Source organism: Lutra lutra, chromosome 1, assembly GCF_902655055.1.
Source record: "Lutra lutra chromosome 1, mLutLut1.2, whole genome shotgun sequence".
Classification (NCBI taxonomy): Eukaryota; Metazoa; Chordata; class Mammalia; order Carnivora; family Mustelidae; genus Lutra; species Lutra lutra.
This window is the reverse complement of record NC_062278.1, coordinates 33,425,522-33,450,551: the sequence shown is the minus strand read 5'-3', so window position 1 is coordinate 33,450,551 and position 25,030 is coordinate 33,425,522. Positions and strand designations below refer to the sequence as shown.

The 25,030-nt window shown below is 39.6% G+C and overlaps 1 protein-coding gene across 3 annotated transcripts in view; it reads left to right on the top strand.

Annotated features, from left to right (window-relative positions):
• ROBO1 (roundabout guidance receptor 1) overlaps positions 1-25,030 on the top strand; it is a 1,187,644-nt gene that overhangs the window by 16,516 nt on the left and 1,146,098 nt on the right. The gene's annotated exons all lie outside the window — the stretch shown is intronic.

Below are 25,030 nucleotides of genomic sequence, written 5' to 3'. Positions count from 1 at the left end.
AAAGATTTTAAATGATCTATAATCAATCTCTTCCATCTGCTATAAAGATAATAGAATTATGCTTTTATGATATGATCAAGATTTATTTTTATGAATATTTGTTAACAGCATATCACAAATTTCCCTTTTATTGACTACTGCCTCATAACCTCTGGATCTGAATATCCAGACCAGCATATTTGTAAGCGCATAACTCACTATCAGAGCTAGTTGTTTCTTGAATTCATTTTTATGTAATCTGCAGATCTATTTGAATTTCTACTGCTACGTATTTATTTGAAATAATTTATATATAAATGTACGGGTAAAACTCATAAAATTATTTTCAACATTGAAAGTATCAATATGCTTAAATCCATCAAAATCTGCAATAGTATACTTTGCTTGGTTACTGAACAGCTATGTATTTTATGTCCAGAAACCCAGGTAATGAAAGAAAATATGAGGAAAATTTTACCAATCCTATTATCAATAATTTTACGTGTTCATATATTTAGTTATACTGACAACTTCTGATTATCTTTTGTATTGTTTATCCTTACAGTGATGTTGTTTGATCATTTATTCTGTCTCAAGTTTTGTCTCATTATTTACCATTTTGGATTTCCTCTCACTGGTAGATTTTTTTTTTTTTTTTCCAAAGCCCTCTGCATATTTGTCCTGCACATTTCTCAGATATTAGTCCCATCTGACATTTAGTCATTTTGATCACTCTCAGATTTTCTTGGGTATCTTTTGGGTTGTGAGGGGGCCATAAATAAATAGAATGTTCGTTCCGTCTACGATTGTGTGGAACATCATACTCAGAGGAAATACGATTTCTGATTAAAGTCTGTATAGGAGTCCCAGTAACCTATATAAGTCCAGATAATCAGACATATTTCCAAAATAAAAGAAAATAAAGGACTGAATTCACCAAGATTGCCACACACTGTGTTTCTAGGTGACAGTCTCCCCAATTAAACATTAAAATCTAGAAATACATCTGCAAGTGAAATGCACTTGTGTTTTAAAAAAAGAAAATCCAATTTGTAGAATGTGAGTTCATATTCCCTACTTAGAACTGTATGATTTAGGGGTTGGAATATGCCTTTATATAAAGAAAATAATGTTGAATATATAATTTAGACATTAAATAACAATTTGCACCCAGCCTCCTTACTTAGGAGAGTATAACTGATGGATGGAAAATAATATTAAAGTAATACAGACGTTAGAAATTACATAATTTGAGCTTGGATTTAGCATATTCATTGACCAAGTCTTATGCAAATATATGTTATCACTGCAATACATATGTATATTTATTGAAATTATCACTTTGAGTTATATCTGTTTTTATTTTTATTTTTTTAAGATTTTTATTTATTTATTTGACAGAGATCACAAGTAGGCAGAGAGGCAGGCAGAGAGAGAAAGGAGGAAGCAGGCTCCCCACTGAGCAGAGAGCCTGATGCGGGGCTTGATCCCAGGACCCTGGGATCATGACCTGAGCGAAAGGCAGAGGCTTTAACCCACTGAGCCACCCAGGTGCCCCATATCTGTTTTTAAATGCTTGTCTCCATTGTCGATTCAATGATGGTTTTGAGTTGTTTTGTGGAACAAAGAATGCAAATTAAAAAAATATATATTAGGTATTAGGATATTTCCCAGCATATTAGAGGTGAGAGAATCTGGTATGTATTCCTAATCCTATTACTTTATAGATGAGAAACCAGAGGAAAATGACATCAAGAGAGAAAATTGAGGTAGAAATTGAGATAATATTAAAAAATGTGTACTATTAATTGATGATTAAAATGATGCTTGCTTTGAAAATACTTTCTGTAAACATGTTTCAGAACAAGATGTTGGAAAAATTCCAAGTTAGAATCTAGACTAAAAATTAATGTTTGTACCAAAGTGGTAAAGAGGCAAGAAATTTGTGAGTAGAATGCTCGTATCACGAGTTAGTGATTCATATCTTTCAGCAGCCTATTTCTTTGTAAAAATTAATGTAGATGTTTCTAATCTTTAATCTCCAAAATTTTGGTGTTTCTAAGGATCAAGGAAAATATGTGAATTGTATCTATGCTATAGAAAAAGGTACCATTTCCTTTCTGAATGAATATATGAAGAGACTTGAAAATTTTTCCATAAATTTAGTTTATGATAAGTCCTGAAAAGGATGAATCCAACTAAATATCCCACTATCTTTAGAAATAGGGGGAAAAGTATATAGATTGGTTTAATTATTTACTTTCTTTTTACTTTGCTATAAAGTTCCAAATCGTAACTTTGTACACTGTTGCCAGTGCCTCCCATAAAGTAGCACCATAGCAAATCTAATACAATTTGCAGTATCGTCCCCTGACATGAAATAAAGCTGTGTGAAGAACATATAATTATATGAAGAAAAACATAGACTCACAGTCAGCACCATTTTTAAGAAGAAAAAAAGGAAGTCACAGATGAAGGAAAAAAAGAATAAACCGGTTTGACCTTAAGCCAACTAAGTCCTTAATGGACTAATTTATTTTCTTATAATTGTAATGCTATTCTAATTAACTAAACTTTAGTATTATGTTCCGAAAAGGAGAAAACACATGACATTGATGGAACCTTTGTTGTCTTGTGCAAGCATTTTTTACCCGGTTACCTTATCTAATCTCTTTCCATGCTTGTAGAATCAGTATTATAGCATTCATTTAGAAATAGAAAGAAGGAAAGGCTTAAAGCCACAGTCCGTGAGAAGCAAAGGTAGACTTGGCCCCAGCTTCTGTCTGGCTCCACATTCTCTAGGCCACACTGCCCTGCACTGCTTCCTTCACATGGCATGTGAGTGAGTCTCCTTATAAACTGCTCCAAAACATGCAGCCATCAGCAAACATTGTTATAAGAACAAAGGAATTACATTAATTTAATTGACCTGTTTAAAAAAAAAAAAAAGAAAAAAATGGGCGCCTGGGTGGCTCAGTGGGTTAAAGCCTCTGCCTTCGGCTCAGGTCGTGATCCCAGGGTCCTGGGATCGAGCCCCACATTGGGCTCTCTGCTCAGCAGGGAGCCTGCTTCCCTTCCTCTCTCTGCCTGCCTCTCTGCCTACCTGTGATCTCTGTCTGTCAAATAAATAAATAAAATCTTTTAAAAAAAAAAGAAAAATGGATTTTATTTTGTTCCAGAAGGTAACTGCTAATCGGGTACATTAGCAATTTGACAGGTTCTTTCCCTTTTTTGGAAAACACCTTGTAAGTATTATCCGATTCCTGTGGTCTCTCTCCTAGATAGCGGTGCTGTGATTGAAGAATTTGTTCTCAGCTAGACTGTTTCTGGGCAGAGCAGGGACAGCCGGTGACGATAGGCCAATAAGCCGCATCTCTGAGACTGGATGGTTGGAATAATGGATTAAAGCTGTACTTAAAGCAAAAGCACGCTGAATGTCACAGTACCGCCTTTTATCACTCCCAACGGCGAGGACACTTCACGAGCGCACTTCTGGCTGAAATAGAAAGTTCGAATAGGAATAATCACTGGGTACAATTTATATCCTGGATTACAGAAATGTGGATGTTGAAGGTATTCATCTGGGAGAAGGGGTTAAACATGTATAGTCAAGAAGATAGATACATGAGGAGGGGGGCCTGGGTGGCTCAGTGGGTTAAAGCCTCTGCCTTCGGCTAGGGTCATGATCCCAGGGTCCTGAGATTGAGCCCCATGTCGGGCTCTCTGCTCAGCAGGGAGACTGCTTCCTCCTCTCACTCTCTGCCTGTTTCTCTGCCTACTTGTGATCTCTGTCAAATAAATTACAAAAAAAAAAAATCTTAAAAAAAAGAAGATAGATGATAGATGGATAGATAGAGTGAGTCCAGTCTGATAGGATTTTTTTTTTCTTTTTCATCATTTCAAAAGTTAGGAGTTTTAAAATGTAGTAATTCTGTATAAATTTTAATAAAGGGCTCCTTGCTAATATTTATTTTTCTCCATATGTAACTTATTTCATTATGGAAGTGGAGAGTTTTCCTTGACAATGGTTTTTTTGTTGTTGTTGTTGTTTTTTACGGTTTATTTATTTATTTATTTATTTGACAGAGATCACAAGTAGGCAGAGAGACGGGGAGAGAGAGAGAGAGAAGGAGGAAGCAGGTTCCCTGCTGAACAGGGAGCCCCATGCGGGCTCGATCCCAGGACCCTGGGATCATGACCTGAGCCGAAGACAGAGGCTTAACTCACTGAGCCACCCAGGTGCCCCTTGACAACAGGTTTTATTCCTTATCAGTCCTTGACATGGCACCTCACATAGATACCTGCTCCTTTGTAGGTATTTCATGCATTATTTTGCTAAGCAAATACCATTCAGATGCCATTGGAGGGTAGCAAAGAAATGAAAATCCACCTCAGGAAGAGAGGGTTACAATTTGGCAAGATGTTTGCCGAAAACATGAAACAAAAAAGATGTGAGATTTTGAGTACTGGGAACTACCTTCTTGGCTCTGTTTCCCTTCAGAATATCATTGCCCAACAAAAGGTAGTCTTAAGCACTAATCCCCAAACCCAATAATGTCTAAATGCTTTCCCATCACCAGTGCTTGGGGCGGAAAGCATTTTATCAAGCACGTTTGCTTTTGAAGGAAGCCCCTGTAAATGCAACTCCTAATGTTACAATAATAATTAGAGAAGGAAGTGGAAAAGGAATTAAGAGGTATCTTCTGAATTTAACAGGAAGCGGTCAGTCTCGTTTGGAACAGAATCTAAAAAAAATTCTGATGAGAGGCACAGAGTTAAATAGACTTAATAAATATAATTAAATAGAAGATCTGGATAGAAAAGTACCAGGAGAAACACACCTCTATAGCAGCACCCTACTAAGTGGTTTTTACCATTTACCCTAGTGAAATGGGTCTGATAATTAACACCAGATCTACCAAATGGCTAACGGGTGGCTGGGGGACAGGATTTAGCAGAGATGAGTCATCCCTGCATCAAAGGATCTTTGGTCTTCTCACAGGCATCCAAACTCTTCACATGCTTCCAGGAGCAGCAAGACACCAAGCTGTCTTGAGCACAGACTGTCCCAGCTTCACTGTGACTTTCGCTAATGTCTTCTTCCCCAAACCAAGTCACATAGCAGCCCAGACTCAAAATTTGGTGAAACAGACTGCACGTCTTTCTTTCTTTCTTTCTTTCTTTGTTTTTTTTTTTTTTTTTTAAGATTTTATTTGTTTATTTGGCAGAGAGAGAGAGGGGGAGAGAATAAGCAGGGGGAGCAGGAGGCAGAGGGAGAGGGAGAAGCATGCTCCATGCTGAGGCAGAGATCACAAGTAGGCAGAGAGGCAGGCAGAGAGAGAGAGAGGAGGAAGCAGGCTCCCTGCTGAGCAGAGAGCCCAATGCGGGACTCGATCCCAGGACTCTGGGATCATGACCTAAGCCCTAGGCACATGCTTATCTAACTCAACCACCCAGGTGCCCCCAGACTCCTCTTCTTACTTAGAGAATCTGCACTATCTTGTCGGCAAGCTCTGGATTTAAGGAAAGAAGTAATTTACAAACATTTTTACATTTTTACATTTACATTTTTACATTCTACCACATAGCCCTAGCAATCATTTGTATAATTTTATACATATTAATATAGTCAGTCCTGCTGTGACATACAAAATGTTAATTGGTAGAGTGAACACAATTTTAACTTTTGTGCATAAAAAGTAGAATTTTCTCTATACAAAATATTCAACACCGTTTTCCAGTGACAATGAAAAATTAAGAAAATTAACAGATGAAATGCACTGACATTTATTTAGTGGATTCCTGCATGCAATACCACTTGTTTATAGGTGTATTTATATACACTATATAAAATTAGAAAATTCACTAGGATATGCAATTCAGTATTTATGCTTCTTATAAAACAAAGGACGTGATAAAGAGGGGAGATCGCTAGGTCAGCACGAGTGTCTTAAGTGGTCCTAGTAGAATCTCCTGAAGCACATTCAGTTTTAAAATTGGTAAAATTCACTACTTTTCTGTCAAAGTTAATGATTAGAACCTTTATATATTTTAGAGATGGTTTTCATAAAACGGCATAATAATATAAATGATTTGAGATTGCGTGTATGAACCAGGTCTTAGAGTTGTTGATGCTCTCGTTCTAAACCGGATCGTTTTCTCCCATAATACATGAAGATAAGTCATCTCAGAGAGTACTCTGAAAACTCGAAATCATTAAAATCATTTGTCTCTGATCATAGTCCTGATTTGATTATTGGCCTGATGCGTTAGCAGAGTATCATAGGAAAATTATTCACATATAGTGAGCTGTGACGTTCCTGTTGGTGGGGGCAGTGGACTCTGGGCACCCTGTCTCCAGTGCTTGGAAGAATGACTGGCTCTAAGAACACACTCCAGAAAGGCTTCTTGCATATCTTCCAAGAAAATAATACTTTCCTCAGTTTTTTTTTTCTCTTTTATCACTTAAATCTTTTTTTTTAAGATTTTATTTTATTTATTTATTTTAGGAAGCGAGAGAGAGAGAGAGAGAGAGCACGTTGAGTGAGAGGTGGGGCAGAGAGAGAATCTCAAGCAGACTCCCTGCTGAGCACAGAGCCCAACTCAGGACTCAATTTCGTGACCCTGACATTATGACCTGAGCCGAAATCAGGAGTTGGCCGCTTAGCCAACTGAGCCATTCAGGCGCCCCCCAAAAAGTAAATGTGGAAAGACCTCCGTTTACCAATTAACACATTATTTTGAATTTTATTGCAACTTAATATGTTATTATCACTTACATATTGTATCTATTGTTTGGAATATAATTTCTTTGAGTTCTCTAAACTCCCTCTTAAGAAATCAAACCAAACCCAGACCCAGTAAAAGGACAAGCTGACATGGAATGAATATTTGCCGAATGAGCTCCAGGGTCGCCACGTTTAAAAAAAAAAAAAAAAGTACTTTATTTCATCTCTCTGTCTCCACTATCAACCTGTAAATATTTTCTAGATACCCTTCTGATTAGCCCCGCTAGATGTGGGCTCTCTGCAAATTAACTATCTCAGCAGCTCTTAATTTTTTTTTAAGATTTTATTTATTTATTTGAGAGAGAGAGAGAGAGATCACAAGTAGGCAGAGAGGCAGGCAGAGAGAGAGAGAGAGGAGGAAGCAGGCTCCCCACTAAGCAGAGAGCCCAACTTGGGCTTGATCCCAGGACCCCGGGATCCTTACCTGAGCCGAAGGCAGAGGCTTTAACCCACTGAGCCACCCAGGCATCCCACAGCAGCTCTTAATTTTAAAGTCTCTTGATCATGTCACACAAGTACCAGAGATAAAGATGAATGACTTAAAACTTTAGGAAATGATTAACAGCTCTTATCCTTTGTTTAAAACCTTATATTTTCCTGTCTCAATTCTATAAAAATTCAGACACTAACACATCCTGTTAACAAACATAAATCCATCTGCATGCGTTTCTTTTCATAAACTCTGGATGATTGTGAGACAGTCATAAACAGTTTGTGGGCTGTACATTAAGCCACTATAAGTATCTAGTCCTATGCACTTGCACAGACATCCGAAGTCAGCTGGGACAGAATTAATAGTTTTCTCCGCTGTATTCCAGTAGCAATCAGCACACATTATTTTATGATATGTCTGTCAATATACTGGCCTCGTCTATCTTGGGAGTCTGTCTCTTCAGTAGACTGTGAGTAACTTGTAGGCAGGGAACTAATTCCTCCCGATGCATTCTGCCTGGGAATGTTTAGAAGTGAATGAGTGATATGAATGAAAATTCTAAATGAATACACAATACAATAGTCCTAGTATTTTATTACGAAAACTGTGGCAAAATATCAGGTCACATTGCCTTTGAAAATGCCCCTTCATTTTTTCGAGACAATGAAATGCAATTAGTCAAACTTGTTGCAAACGGATATCCTGCTAGTCACAAACTTCTTGTTCATAACTCTGAAGAAAATGATTGCAGTTCTCACACCTATACGTTTCCCTCTGAGAATAAATACACCTGCAGACCTTTTATTATTTTCTAACTGGAGGGCTAGTGAATGAGCTCAGCATGGTTGAGCAGAAAATGTTGGAGGATAATTGGATCTGGAGGCTAAGGTGGTGGGAATGTTAAAGACTTTATGTGCAAGATTTATTTGTATCAAGTCTACATTATATTTGAGAAAATTCAGATTTTATTTTGTCATTTCCACTCTGGATTTTAAACCACTAGTTAATGTTTAATCCCTTCTTGGAGACTCTCCTACCCCATGTTGTCTTGAAATCTCAGTAAAATATTTCTTTTCTTTGTGGGAAAATCATTTATTGTAGATGCTGGGTTTCTAAAACCGTATACTACTGAATTGAAAGGAGAAAGCACCTCATCATTTAATTTGTGTTCAGCTTACTCAATTATTCTAGAGACTCTGCTGAAAAAATAAAATTGGGCCTGTGAATCTCGCATGTTCTGCAGGATGAACAGTACCCTCTGGCTTATTTGAAGAAATAAATTACCAGTCCTCAAAGGGATCCTAGGTCAGTCTTTGAAGTAGATGGCAAAGAGGTTTCCAGTGGGAGTGTGGAAGTTGGAGGGAAAAAGATGTGCAGATAGGTGACAAAAGGAAGAACTAATTCAAACAAAAGATGGGGTTGGGGGGCGGTGAGAAGAGCGTTAGGACTGAAGAAGGACTCTGGGGAGAAATAATTAAAGCAGGTTTATTCCTTACACCATTCATCATTTGGTGAACTGGAAAGCCTGACAGCCCTGTCATGTGTCTTTGTGGGCTTAGCTCTGTCAGGTGATTTTATGAATCACTTATTTTCTGACAGACCTGTTCAAAAAACTGTACAGTGTCCCACAGGTGGAATCTGTTGGTAGAACAAAGAACATATGTTACATTTTTACATTTCTGACTTTAAACAGTGACTGGTGGGGGGAATGACTTGTTTATCCATTGACTGTCTCTGTGCCTCCCATGTCGTAGGGAAGTTAAGCTCTAGGAAATTCTTTCTCTCGCTCATTTCTGTATTTCCAGTTACCAATTTCTAGTATGTGGTAGGTGCTCAGTAATATTTGTTAAATTAATGAATGCATGAATTATTTAGTCTTTGTCGGACCTCTTGCCTCCACATAGGTAGGCTTAGATCAGGAGTTAGCTATTTGACAAGCTGAGAGTTCTTACATCCACATTTAGGAAATACTGGTGGTCCCATAATCTCTTTCAATTCTGATATTGTTTACTTTCTTCTCTGTGTCCTGTGTCCTACTTATTTACTTCACTGTTAGGACCTTTCTTTCTACAGGCAGCTTTCCCTAAACCACTGTGTGTCATATATGCTCCTAAAACAGTGTGTGTGCCCCTTACTTTCCTCTTTTGAGATTGTCTATATTGTAAACAGTAAGATCTATGAAGATAACCATGTATGATACCTTGGTCACTGAGTTTATGTTAGTATTTAGTTGGGTACCTGGATAAAATCACAAATTAACAAATGTTTGATTTTTTATTTTTTTTAAACTTGATTTAATTTAATTTAATCCGATTTATTTGTGAGAGAGTGAGCATGCACAGGAGGAGGGGCAGAGGGAGAGGGTCAAGCAGACTTCCTGCTGAGCAGAGAGCCTGATATGGGGTTCCGTCCCAGGACCATGAGATCATGACCTGAGCTGAAGTCAGAGGCTCAACCTACTGAGCCACCCAGGCACATCTTACGTTCTTTCTTTCTTTCTTAAGAGAGAGCATGAGCATGAGTGTGTGGGGCGGAGAGGGAGAGAATCTTAAGCCGTCTCCACACTCAGTGTGCAGAGCACCATGCAGGGCTATATCTCATGACCCTGAGAGATCATGACCTGAGCCAAAATCAAGAGTCAGTCTCTTAACAGACCGAGCCACCCAGGTTCCCCAAATTAACAAATGGTTTTGAATGAATGCACAGTACACACGATATTTTTAAAACTGAAATTTGTTTTAGAGACTGGAAGCAGAGAAAATAATTGAAATCTATTCAGCCAGCAATGACAACTGACTTAAACAACTCTCCACATTACTTGTGAATGAAATTAATTAATAAGTCAGGGACACTGCCACTGAGTTCACGGCGGCTGAGGCGCAGAGACTGAACTATATAGTTAAGGAAAACTTGGCAGCTCAATTCTAAATCATCTGGTAGTTATTAGTATATGAATATCTGTAAGTATTTTTTTCCGAAGATTTTATTTATTTATTTGAGAGAGAGTGTGTGTCTGCACACACTTATGCACAAGGGCAATGCCAGTGAGCAGGGGGAGAAGCAGAGAGGGGCAAGGGAGAGCGAGAGAGAGAGAATCTTGAACAGACTCTGTGCTGAGTGCAGAGCACTGTTCAGGGGCATGATCTCAGCATCCTGAGCTAAAACCAAGAATCCATTGCTTAACTCACTAAGCCACCCAGGCACCTCTATAAGTCTATCTTTATGGTAGTTTCTCATAACTACATAATGGATGGAAACTTGGGTGACTCCAAGAGCAATGGGATATACAACATCATTTAACACTGTCTACCGACCTGTTGGACAGTGAGGCATTTGATATTTCGAGGATGTCCACCCAGGGAGCACTGAATGAATGGCAGTTATCACAAGTTAGGATTTTTTGTCTAAGTTATCACCATCGCTCACTTGTGTTGCTGTGAGTCATAACCTAGTAACCGGCCCTAGTGTTTCCATTTCCGCCCCTCCCCACTACAGTCAATTTTCCTTACAGAAGGCAGAACAATTTCTTAATAATGAAAACATGATCATATCGTAATTGAAAATTCCCATGTCTCCCCTTTGCACTTAGAATAAAATGTAAACTCCTTGTCATTTTCACTGAAACCTCAAATGATGTGGGCCTTTGCTAACCCAGCCTCATTCCCACCACGTTTTCCTCTCATTTACTGTGTATCAGCTTCGATAACCTGCCCTCTGTTCCTGGGACATACCACAGTCACTCATGTCTATGGTTGCTTTGACCTCTACCTGGAATAGTTCTCAGATTTTCACAGCAGTGATTTTCTCCCCCTACCATTTAGATCACAAAGAGAGCTTTACTGATTTCCCTTTGTAAAGTAGCCTATCAATCTGCGAGGCATTCCCTATCCCATTTTCTTTTTTTTTTTTTTTGAAGATTTTGTTTATTTATTTGAGAGAGAGAGTGAGCACGAGCAGGGGGAAGGGCAGAAGGAGAGAGAAAGAGAGAAGTACACTTCCTGCTGAGTAGGGAGCACGATGTGGGGCTCGATCCCAGGACCCTGGGATCATGACCTGAGCCGAAGGCAGAGACTTAATCAACTGAGCCATCCAGGTGCCCCCCCATCCCATTTTCTTATTTTATTCTAGACACACACACACACACATAACACACACCACAATGGGAACTCTATAGAAAACAGAATCTTTTTTCTTTTTAACTTGTCTATTTTCTTAGCTATAATATCAAGTGCTCAGCAAACACTTGTTGGGTAAATAAATACCTGAATGGATCTATAGGCCTTCAATTAGGAGAAACATCAGGCTTTTTTTTTTTAAGATTTTATTTATTTATTTGACAGAGATCACAAGTAGGCAGAAAGGCAGGCAGAGAGAGGAGGAAGCAGGCTCCAGATGAGCAGAGAGCCTGATGCGGGGTTTGATCCTCAGGACCCTGAGCGGAAGGCAGAGGCTTTAACCCACTGAGCCACCCAGGTGCCCCAATGTGAGGCATTTTTACAAAAAGTTTCATTTAAATTCACAACAGTGACTTCCCTGAGAGATCTAATCACTTTAAACTTAAGGGAAAGTAACGTGCAGGAGCTGGGTGATTTTCATGGAATAACCAAGCAATTAATTTGAACTCAGGTCTGTCTGACTTGAACCTTCATGCTCCTTTCACTCTATCAAACTGCCTCCAGATTGTCTAAGTCAATAGGAATCAGCATGCATTGAAACAAGGAAAAAGGGCGATTTGCATAAATATATTAGACAGGTTAATAGTAGGAGAGTCTGTGCTGTGTGACTGGAGGTCGTGGTTCTTGGAGTCCCCAGGAAAACATTTACGTGGGGATCCATGCTCAGAATAAAGACAGCCAGAAGGAAAGGAGCAAGCACAAAGCAGTTTATTAAAGCAAAAGTATGCTCTCAAGGTGTGGGACGGGTAAGTTCCTCGAGGGGAAACCTACTTCTAGACTGTTTTGGGATTGAATATTATTGAATAATAACATTGAATATTATTGAGACTTTCTGGGCTAGGAGGAGCTGTGTCATACAGGGGGGTGGTCTCTAATGGCAGCCGCTTCCAATCATTTGGGGGGACTCCTCCTGTAGGTTGGGAAGGAGAGTTTTTGACCCTATAAAGTGTATACCAGAACCATCATGACAGCCTTTTTGCATAGGGAGAGAGGCAGCAACTGCAATGTAAATGCATTATAATGAGTCTAGGGGTTACCCTGGAGCAGAGGTAGAAGAGGAGAGTGTATGCTCTGTACTTATGGCTCTTGATCTGTCAGCCCTAAGGTCTTGGAAGCCACAGAGTCAGTTGTACCCCAGTAGTACCCCAGTCTCCTAATGTGGAACTGTCTATCCCCCCCTTGCCCCCAGCTCATGCCTCTGTCATTCCCCACTCAAGGATTTGGTACTTTGCCTCAGGGCATTCCTTTCACTGCTCAGATCTAGCTTCTACCTAACATTTCCCTCCCTAAAAAATAGGGATGCAAATCATTGGGAAAGGGGATGAGGACTACTCTGGCGGCTTCAGGCAGAATGAGGGAGTCAGCAAGTTTGGGTCCACCATTCTTGCTGTATGTCAAGTGAAAGGAATTCCCAAGTGTGACGTCCATCCAGGAGTCCCACATAGGTAGAGATGTCTTAAGTAGAGATGGTCTGGTAGCTTCAGTGTAGTACCATTCGGAGTTTTATCACTTCAAGTCTGGAGAACACACATTTGATAAATAAATTAAATAAGGGTCGTCCTGCAAAAAGGAGAGCTATTATGGAAATTAGGGGCCCCAGAACAGGAAGCGGCCATGATAGCCAGGACCAGGCATTTTCCCAATTTGACCATTCTTGTTTAGCTTGATTATAAAGCATCCTGGCATTTTCTAGGAAGGGTTTAATATGCTATTGTACCTGGCCTCTTTGATTCATCCAAAAACAACATCCTTCTCCTAGTAATGCACATGTTCCCCGACTTCTGGCTGTAAGGACATCAAGGACATGACAGTTCTGTAAGACCATAGTGACCAAGGAATCAATTTGTGCTTGGGTCTCAGAGAAAGCAGTTGCAATGTTCTCATTTATCACAGTCAGGCACTTAGATAGACTATAATAAATTTGGTGAGAGGCACGGGTGCCACAGTTTCCCATGGCCACTCCTGCAATGCCGATGAGAGAGGAGATTCCTAGTTTAGTATGTCTCTTCCCACTAGGGGACAAGGGCACTCCGGCAGAACTGGGAAGGAGTGGGAAAAGGCATAACCTTCCCACAGGCAACATAAGAGAGGGGTGAAAGCTTTAGTTATTAGTTTGCCTGATACTCCCATCACTTTGTAGGAGTTTTAGGAGAAGAGTCTGGAGAAGGAAGTCATAACAGAGTAGGGGGCCCCAGTATCCGAAAGGAAAATTGTTGTCCTACCTGCCACATGGCTTCCCTCTGTTGCCTAGGGAACAGGGAAATTCCTGCAGGGGGCTGATTGCAGCAGAGGACCCCCCTCAGTCCATCAACTCTAGTGGAGCAAGTTTCTGAACCAGAGGTCCTTTGACCTCCGGGCCAGTTAGCCACCCAGCATCCCATTTGCTGACATTTAGGACAGACACTTGTCCTTACTAGGACATTCTCACACCAGTGGTCAGTCCTCCTGCAGATCAGGCATTTTCCTGATCCCTTTTTCAGGACAGAGTTGGGCATTTTTGGAGTGGGATTAGCCCTAAGAGGCCACTAGCAACTGGGCCCGCCTTGCCTCTTATCTTTTGTTCCTCTCTTGTGCCTTGGCCTCTTCTTCCTGGTCCCAGTTATAAAAGACAGTGGTTGCTGCTAAAAGGAGTTCTTCAGAAGTGGTGCCAAGGTCTCATCCCAGCTTCTGCAGCTTCCACCTGACATCTGGAACAGACTGGGAGAGGAATTTGTCTTTTAATATTACCTGTTCCTTAAAAGACTGTAGATCAAGGTTAGTATAATTAGTCACATGCTCTTTGCATCTTTCTAGAAAGGTGGTTGAATTCTAGAAACCTCTAGAAAGGTGGTTGAGTTCTCATTTGGCTCCCAGCAGACTACAGCCACCTTAGGTAGCTGATGGACTTCTGTTGGCTGCCTTTTAACACAGAGGAGAGAGTTGTCTCCTTCCCATCACTCTAAAGGTTGGTTATAATCCCATCCCAGATCCATGAGAAGAACAATGGTCTCTCCTATCGGGGATTTGGTATCAGAAAGGTGAAGACTATTAGCATACACCCTGACTTCCTTAAGAATCCTTTCCTTTTTGATCTCTGAAAGAGTCTGTCCTAAGGTGAACGTCACATCTTTCTAAGATAGATCACAGGCCAAGGTCAGATGCTGGAAGCCCCCTATGTAACTGTCTGGGCTGTCAGAAAACTTTCCCAGGTCTCATTTAATCTGTTTAAGCTCTAGTAAAGAGAAGGGCTTATGAATAACCTGAGGTCCAAATTCCCTACTGTGACCAGAGGCACTGCTTGGTGTCCCGAGGTCTAAGCTCACAGGCTCAAAAGGAGAGGGGTCGCTTCCCCTCTCACAACTGGTTTCAAACAGTTGTGAGCGGGTCTTGGTGGACTCTTTTGTCTTCCCTCCTGCATTTTTGTGCCCAAGGCCAGTGGACTATGGTGATGTGCTCAGGGTTGGGGTGGAGTCCCCTTCTGGTGGCATCCAACTACATAAGTTACAGGTGACCTTCTGGCTTTGGCTGAGGCATTGGGTGATAGAGAGGCATAGTTTCTGGTTGGGTAAGTGAGAGGCTAGGAAAAAGCTCTCTTCCAGCATTTAGCCAACCAAAGAAGGTTCTCCACTTTGACAGAAGTCCTGGTGTGGCTGTGGCCAAGGCCTCATAGGAAACCCTCTGGCACTGAATGGGAAGTGTGACAAGACAGGCTAGAAGGAGAGGCTCAGCCTGTGGGGGGTCAGAAGTGCAGCAAAGACTGACTATAATGAAGATGGTAGTGGCCAGTGCAGAGGCAGCAAGGAGACGTGTGGTCAGAGCCTTGGGATCACAAAGGGAGAATCTGGCAAACTGGTGGTTCCCAACAGTAATAAAGAAGAGACTCAGAATAACGAGTTAAAACGCTCTCTCAAACCTGAGTAGTCTTCTGTGACTGGGGAGGTTAGGACGACATACCTTGAAGGTGATGTCCTGCTAGGGTTTCAAGTTTGAAGTGATTGAGGAGTGGCCTGGAGCCAGCCCAGAAAGGAGTGGCTCAAACCATTGTCCTCCAGTGGAGGCAAACAAACAGAGTCAGAGACAAAGAGATCTAAGTCACAGCACCACAGGGTGATAGGGGTGGGAGAGTCTGCGTTGTGTGACTAGAGGTCTTAGTTCTTGGAATTCCCTAATAGAAGATTTACCTGGAGATCCATGCTCCAATAAAGACAGCCAGAAGGAAAGCAGCAAGCACAAAGTTTATTAAAGTGAAAGCATACTCTCCAAGGGGGAGAGCAGGCAGGTTCTGTGAGGTGAAACCAGCCCTAGGTTGTTATGGGATTGGATATTATTGGTTGTCTCTGGGCTGGGAGGAACTGTGAGGTACGGTGGGGTGGTCTCTAATGGAGGCTGCTTCTAAGCATTTGGGAAACTCCTCCCATAATTTGGGAGGGAGAGTTTTTGACCCTACAAGGTTTGTACTGAACCCTCATTGCAGCCCTGCTCCGTGGGGGTGCAGGTGTACCCTCAATGCAAATATGTTATCATGAGTCCAGGAGTTACCCTGGGGCAGAGGTGGAGGAAGACAGTGCATGCTCTGCCCCTGTGGCTCTTGATCCGTCAGCCCTAAGGTCTTGGAACCACAAGGTCAGGATGCTGTACCTACTCCTTTCCACCTCCCCGCGCCCCCCCACCTTTTTAAAGATTCTATTTGCCAGAGAGGGAACACAAGCAGGGGGGAGGAGCAGAAGCAGAGGGAGAAGCAGGTTCCCTGCTGAGCAAGGAGCCTGGTGAAGGACTTAATTCCAGGACCCTGGGATCATGACCAGAGCGCAAGGCAGACAGTTATCTGACTGAGCCACCCAGGCTAAGTCATAATACACTTAGTCCCCCAACTCCCTGCTTCTAATGTGCAACCTGTTTATCACCACCCTTGCCTTCAGCTCCTGCCTCTATCATTTCCCCCCTCAAGGACTTGGGACTCTGCCTCAGGGTGGTCCTTCCACTGCTCATGTCTTGCTTCTGCCTAATAGGTATACGCTGTATGAAACTAGTCAAACATGCCTACTGAAGTTACTGACCTCTTGCTTAATAGTCTTTGATTTTTTTAAATGCCTATCTAAATACTTTCAGTTATAAAATGAAAAAAAAAAATCCTGGTGACATAATGTGCAGCATGGTGACTACAGTTAACAATACTGTATTGTATATTTTAAACTTGCCAAGAAAGTAGATCTTAGAAGTTCTCAACCTAAGAAAAAAATTGTAACTGTGTGATGATACATGTTAATCATTCTGGAATTTGATACATATATCAAATCATTATTTTTGTATATCTTAAACTAATGCAATGGTATATCTTAATTATATCTCAGTTAAAAAATTCATAAAAAATTTTTAAAAATGTCTATTTGAAATAATAAAGTGCTTTAATCCAGTCCTTCTCAAATTTAATATGCACACAAATCACCCGAGGATCTTGTTAACAATGCAACTTTTTTTTCCAGGCTGTAAAGATGGTGTGTAGCCCTCCACTTATGCTTTTTGGAGAAATAAGGGCTTATTGGGCATTAGTTCACGCATAATACACTTAGTCTATTCTGTATGATTAGGAGGACTTCAGCAGAGGAAGAGGTTGTGACTTAAAACAGTGATTTTTCAAGCTCTGCTACATATTAGAATCACCTGGGAAGCATCGAAAACTCCCAGTAACCAGGTTGCACCCAGACCAATTAGATCGGTCTCCAAGGGCCGATAATTTTAAAAAAATTATTTTTTAAAGCTGCCTCGTTATTCCAACGTGACTGCAAAGACTTGCTAGTCTTAGCGTGGCCCACGGACCTGCAGCCCTGGCATGGGAGCTTGTTAGAAAAGTGGTCTTAGGCCCCGACCCAGACCTCCGGACCTGTTGAAGTCATGGTCCCTATCAACAAGGCCATATGACAAGGTGATGTGTGTGAACTTTAAAATTTGAGAAGTGCTCATTTAGAGCAAGAGGTTTGTTTCTTTTTGTCCATCTGCCTTCCTTCCTTCCTTTTTCTTTTCTTTCTTTCTTTCTTTCTTTCTTTCTTTCTTTCCTTCCTTCCTTTCTTCATTTCTTTCTTTCTTTTTTTAAATTAAGCTCTATTTGCAGGTTTAAGTAGGAAGAGAGGAGTCCAGTGGACCCTCTCAATGCTGTCTGAGAAAGAAGTTCAGGGACGATGGCCAAAGTATAGCATAAAAATGCTCTCTGCATTTGGCAATGGCAATTTGTGACTTTTTGCAAACTGTTTCAGTGTTGGAAAGAAGGTGGAAGTACAATTACAACCAGACAAATATTCAGTGTGAAACAAACAAACAAAAAAATAGAAATAGAGAGAACCAGTGTAATAAAAATTTTATGAAGTTCAGCAGGTTGGTGGTATAGAGAGGTGCACTGGGGACTATGTGTTTCATTTTGTTTTGTTTGTACGTTTTTTAATGAGAGAGTTGTGTATATTTATAAACTAAGAGGAAGGATTCAGAATAAAGTTGTTAAAAATAAAATAGAAGAACGATTAAATGAATGTGATGGTAGTGGATCTTGCCATAATGTGATTAGGTAGAACGGGGCTGTGGGGGGTGGGGGGGAACTTAGGAATTGGGCACAGGTGAGAATAGTCATAGCTTCTGCTTTCAAGGGGAGTATGCAATAATGTAAAATACAGGAAAATAAACAGGCAACCCAAAACAGTGTGATAAATAACATAATAGGGTAATACTAAGAATATGATAGTTTAGAAAAAATAATTCTATACCATGATTGGGGTTGGCTAAGGAGGGTCTACAATGTCTACAAAGACACCTGAAGTGAAGACGATGATGGGAAGGAAGGAGGGATCCAGCTAGGGGAGTACGAAAGGTGGGTGTGGTGAAAAGTTAAGCTGAAAAGAGGTGAGTTTATGGAGCGTTCTTCAGGGTAACTAAGTATTGGGTCTTTCTCTTCAGGGCCAATTTTATCATGCTTTCCCCTTGATAAGATCATCTTAATAGTAGTGGAAATAAGATTATGTTTGCATAAGAGGAAGTTTTTCTAAATGTAAGGTTAAAGGTTTTTCTAAATGTAAGGTTAAATGTAGTGGAAATAAGATTCTATCTGCATCTGAGAAAGTTTTTCCAAGTGTAAGGTTAAAGGTATGATCTAAATGTAGACAATAAGGAGAAAATTGGGTTCTTGCTGTAATTTGAGTGGATAGTGATAGTCTAAATGAACTGGTGGGGGAAGAAGTGGGGAGATGGTGAAATCATTTCAGAGTTGTAGGATATAGAAACCATATAGTTCTTGCAGACTGGTTGGATCGGGGGTGGGGGAGAATAACACTCTGGTGTCTGAAACCAGCAACTCCATGGAGGATGTCATTCGTGGACTTGGGCACACAGATCGTTTGGTTTGTTTTTAATTATTTGGGGCGAGGGGTGCTGGTCAGATGGGGCGGGTGATGGTTTGGTTCTGGAGATGGTGTTCAGTGGATAGTAGCCTGTGTGGGTCCAAAGATGGCATGGAGATATGGGAAAGAGGCACAGGTCAGGACTCTTCAGCACAGATGCGGCATGTAAGCCCGAGAACGGACACAGTAGCTCGGGAGCGGCACGTAAACAGAAAAACAGAATGCAAGAAGAAGAATGCAAGGAGAAAAATCGATAGGATTGTCAGTTTCTCAGGGATGGCTAGAATTTTAAATTGAGTGGAGGAAGATAAAAGGAAGGCATAGATAAGTGTCACCAACAGCGTCAGCTCTTTCTGAACTGTGCAATAAGACAGATGGGTCAAAGTGGCTATTGCACTTCCAGTAAGAAAGTTCTTGACCATAGATGGAGATTTTCGCAGAGCAACAAGGGAGCAGAGGAAGTGGAGATGGGTTTGAATCTGTGACTCATAGACCCCAAGAGTAGAAAACCTTTTTAACATGTTGAGGTGAGAATGGGGAGAGAGAGCCGAGGTTTGGAAGGGTATGTATAATCATGGCAGAATATTTATATCAAAACCTTTCCTGGTTATGTGTGTGCGTGCATACACATGCCCATGGAGACCTACTGTGACCCCTTTTCTGTGTCTGAGGACGAGTTCTATTTCTTTTTCACAGAATTACCATTCGACAACTTTAAGGAATATTGGGGGCGCCTGGGTGGCTCAGTGGGTTAAGCCGCTGCCTTCGGCTCAGGTCATGATCCCAGGTCCTGGGTTCGAGCCCCGCATCGGGCTTTCTGCTCAGCAGGAAGCCTGCTTCCTCCTCTCTCTCTGCCTGCCTCTCTGCTTACTTGTGATTTCTCTCTGTCAAATAAATAAATAAAATCTTTAAAAAAAAATAAAATAAGGAATATTGACATCTTTATTTTTGTCAAAGTAACTTTGGGTAATTTTTAAATATCTATGGTATTTACATTTGAACAGCTGATGTCATCTCAAGTTTTAAATATTTGTTTCGATTTCTCTTTAACTACTGCTTCCTAAGGGATTTCCTAAGATTAAAAAAATTTGGTTTCATTGGCGTATTTGCCTTCTAAACAGCTGAACAGTTATATTTTATGCATTATCAAGGCTGAATTTTATTAACAACATACACATCGGAAGCCCTGTATGCAGAGCTCTAATTCCTGTGTCGCTGGGCTATGCTAGGTGCTCCATCTATATTATATTTTAACAATTTGGAAAATCTATACATCAATCTAGCTTGTAGACTAGATCCGGCTAATATTTAGGCCTACAGGATATGTGGTGGTTTTGTTTGCCTTGGTTTTTGAAAGTAGCTGGGGTTATAGACTTTGCAGCAACTAGAATGCTTCAGGTTGGAAAGTGTTGGGTAATTTTATTTGCTTCATCTCCTCTTTACTTTAATACGATGGCTTCGAACCGGGGGTCAGCATCCAAATCACCTAGTCAGGCTTTTTAAATTTAAATACCCAGAGTTTATCTGAGCCCTGGAAAGTTTGAGGTAGTAGGTCTAATGAGCCCAGGGACCTATTTTTGATGTTTTATACATGATACTGATGTATACGTTTTGTTGCAAAAGAGAAAGATCCCCTTACAATAACATATAATTAATTGCCTTGTGTCTTTCTAAACATCTACTTGTAGACTAACAGAAATCTTAGACACTTAAACATTGCTCATTGCTCCTCCTACACACACTTTTAAAATATTACTTTCTTTCATTAATATCTGATGTCACAGTTTCACCTCACAAGAGACAAAGACACATTAAAGATAGAAGAATATGCAAAAGGGATATCACTGTTGTTTTAAAAGTTACCAGGATAGAGTGTGTTCTGGCTGTAAAATGTGGAAGAGGAAGTGACCTAACTTTGAATATAGGAAACAGACATTTCCACAGTGATTACAAATCATAGTTTCAATTGCTGGTCTTTGGAAGAACAGAACATTTGATACATGCTTCTGCCAGATGTTAGAGATTTGCTCATTTCTATTCACTTTAAGGAACTTGAATGTGTTTGGAAAAAAGCATTCTCAGATCAAATATATCTACCTAGTTGCTTTTTTTCGACAAAGCTATACATTCCAGGTTGTAGCCAATTTCCCTATTGGCTATCTACTGGGGTATAGTTGATGGGGGGTGGGGAGTAAAGCTTGCTCTATAGATACCACGAAATGGACAAAATGAATACCAAATTCAAACTTAAATTTTTATGGGTAATCACTAGTTTTGATAATGTACATCACTGTTTTTTTTTGCATTAGAATGAATGAGTAGGGGTGCCTGGGTGGCTCAGTGGGTTAAGCCTCTGCCTTCGGCTCAGGTCATGATCTCAGGTTCCGGGGATCTCCGCTCAGCAGGGAGCCTGCTTCTCCCTCTCTCTCTGCCTGCCTCTCTGCCTACTTGTGATCTCTCTCTCAAATAAACAAATAAAATATTTAAAAAATAAGAATGAATGAGTAAGGGGTGACAATAGAATTACAAAGGAAGTACATATCCGTGATTTTGGCAAAGTGAGTGACCTCTGTTGTTGACTGTTGATTATTACTTCTAATAATAGAAGAGTAAAATAAGATAATGGAGAAGGAGATGCTCTTTACATCCTACCTCTCCTTCCCTCGTCTAGGTAATATGATTGTAAGAAAACACTTATGTTTATATATACCCTAGAAGAAGAAGTATTGAGATTTCCTGGATTATGGTATAAATGTTAACTTTGGACCAACTAGAGAAACGTCTATGTGGATAATACACAGGTGAATGCTTGTTAATTTGCTATCTAATTGTCTCTCCAATGAATTTAGCAAAGTATAACATTATGTAAAGGGCAGTGGTTAGCAAGCTCTTTCACAGAGAAATCATGGGTCATAAAATATGTTTCTGGGAGGTACTGCCACTTTATTAATTTCAATCACTATAATTAAATCTACATATGCAGCAGTAAAATCCACCAAATCATCAACTGATGCATATTTAGCCTCTGGACTCAGTGACATTTAATTAGTTAGCAGAGAGCCAAATGCCAACCTTTCTTTTCCAGTGGCAGACGGATTGTGTGCATAGTTCCCTCTCCACAGTGTCTCTCTTTCATGTAATAAAATTTGACATAATTTCAACAAGAATGCTACCCAAAATGAAAAGCAAATTACGAGTAAAAACTTTGGGCCACTGAAAATGAGAGAAACACCAAGATTAGCCATGGAGATAAATATAAAATAGTCCTGTGAATTTGTTCTAATTTACTGGAATATTGTTCTTCCAAGGATTGGAAGGGGTCGACAGCAAACTACTAAGCCATTTTTCTCTAAGCAGCACTGTTTTTCTCAATGAGACATGTACTAACAAGGCTTAATTGTGCCCTTTTTCCTCATATGGGAATTTTAATTAGCTTTATAGGAATTTCCATACACTCTAATTCACTAAGAGCTCATTCCAGCCAGGAAGTCACATGTTGAGTGTGAGCTTTGTATGCAGGTCCCCACTCATAACTTCTATCTTTCCCTCAGCTACAAATTGACTTAATCCCCCCAGAACTCAGGCACTGCTATAAGAATTACCCCGTGGGGGTGCCTGGGTGGCTCAGTGGGTTAAGCCTCTGCCTTCTGCTCAGGTCATGATCTCAAGGTGCTGGGATCAAGCCCCATACTGGGATGGGCTCTCTGCTCAGCAGGGAGCCTGCTTCCCCCTCTCTCTGCCTGCCTCTCTGCCTACTTGTGATCTCTGTCTGTCAAATAAATAAATAAATAAATCTTAAAAAAAAAAAAAAGAAATTACACTGTGACGGGAGAGAGCAATCTGACTCTCATTTAAAAGGAAATTGTACCAAAGAAGCAAAATAATATTTCTTTGAGAATTGGTTAAAAAAAAGTTATTCAGAAATAACATAACAATAATGTAACCCAAGTAATGAAAACTAAGAGCAATATATGATTACTCACTAAGGATTAAATTTCAATATCCCAAATAAAAAGGACTGTTCCAGAAGTGTGATGGTAGTTGAAATGATATCTAATGCATAAACTGTTTTCATTTTCATATGGCCAGCATTTGATGAACTATTTCTTATGTACTCTAGCATTTTACTCAGTTTGGTAAATTAAAAAAAAGAATAACAGGCAACACTATTTCATATTACTCATATAATTTATGAAGCTTTTCAGTCAGAAATAAAGGAAATCGTAACAAATTTTAGTGCTTTGTTGGAAGAAAACTCACTATGTAAAGATTTTCGCCAAATGGCTTAATACATAATTTGGGGGAAAAAAATCAGTTAAATCGTGATTCTTAACTGGAAACAATTTTTAAGTGACTAAAATTGTTTTTTTTTTTTTAAGTCTATGCTATTGAAATTAAATATGAGAAATGATTATGTAAAATATATAGATACAAGATGTCTATATATTTTACATCAAAATGAGGAAACGCAGTCATATTTTGGAGGTAATATAACTTGGGTATGTTTTAAAATATATAAAATTTGGCTTATTCTTAAATAATCCATTTGTCATGCTTATTTTAGAAATTTTTTTTCCTTTTTAGTGAAAATTTTCACGTTTTTAGTCCCCCTTAGCTAATAATAAAGGTTAATATTAAGGCCAGAGAAGATATAATGAAATTAATATAGATAGGAAGATAGATGAAAATAATTTAGAACTTCCCAAGCTGTGACCTTAGGAGTATGTGTATTCCTTATTAAGTGACAACCCAGGACTGGCATATTGTCTGCTCCTGACATTGCAGAATCCCCCTGCACGTAGCTGTGTGTGAGTGTGATAAGCACTTGGGGTATGATGATTCTTTTTAATTTTGAAGCTAGTAAAAGAAACCCTAGCCCAGCAGTGACTCAGCAAATGTAAGATATGTTTACAACTAAAAGCATGCTATAATAAATAGATTTTCACTTTATAGAGAAATATGTTACAAATTTTTTGTAGGTAATATGTTTTGTCTCTACTTTTTGAAAATGTGTTTATTCTCTTTGTGTGGTGTGTGTTTGTTTATTCTCTTTGTGAAAGGACCTGTGCATATCCCATGTAGGTCATGTTAGAAGGAAAAATCATGGTCAGTATTTTATATCTATACTGAGATATGCAAAAAAGGGAACCAGGCAGCTTAAGGGATTAATTAATCCCCAGTGTGAAGGATTAAAATATATAAAATTTTCTTTTATGGAAAAGGTTTTTATATCTTGCTATTGAGGCGGGTTGTAAAAAATTCTTTTACCTGTCAGTGTAGTTAGTTGAATTTTTTTTTTTTTTAAATAGCAAAATGGCTCAAATCCAGCACAGGCATAGAAACACTTACAGTATCATTTTACAAAGTAGGTACTTAACAAAAATGTGGGTTTTGACGAATAATATTATATACTGGTTAAATTTGAATTTTAGTTGTCTAAGTGGTTCCTGGCTAAATACGAGACACTTGGGAAAACCCTGTTTAAAAACCATGTCTTCAAATTGCAATTGCAATATTATTACTTTTTGTTTGAAAATTACACAGGAACTAGTTATATTATCTTCAGTGATATCATTAAAAACCCCAAACTAATATTCCACATATTTTACGTAAAAATATGTCAGGATATGGTTGTCAATTAATGTAACTGCAATTCTCACCTTTTCTACCTGGTTTATTGATTGGCTTCAATTAATGTTTGCCAGCAAGTAAATTAACATAGCACCTGAGGCATAATTCTCTCGTGGATCCTGAACACTGTGTTCTTCTCATCCTTGCTGGTTTAACTCCTCCTGAGCGCATTGCTAGGAGGTACATTTTAATTCAGTCTAGACGTGAACATTACCCGTGGCTTTAATGACAGGTCATTTACAGCAAACTCATGTTTCACTGCAGAGGCGTCTCTTTAAGTGACATCTTATCAATGGCAATTCACTTAGTCAACCCTAAGACTATGAGATGGGAGTTTACACCGTGTCACAAAGCCCGCTTTGAATTTGCATTTGAAATGTTCTTATTAGTCTCTCCCTTCCCCCTGGCCCGCATATAAACATTAAGTACTAAAGTTTCCATTTTAGACATTCCCTGTACGGCTTTTACTCTTTGTGTATATATCATTCTCAGAGAATTGGTATCAGTTGAAAAATACGTTTTTCCTTGGCAAGAAATATGAGCACAAATATATCTGCCTTAATTATAGATACCGTCAAAGCCTTGATGTTGGCAAATAGAATGGAATATTGTGAAAGGCCATTTTTTCAGGCACAATATCAACAAACTAATTTAAACGTAAAA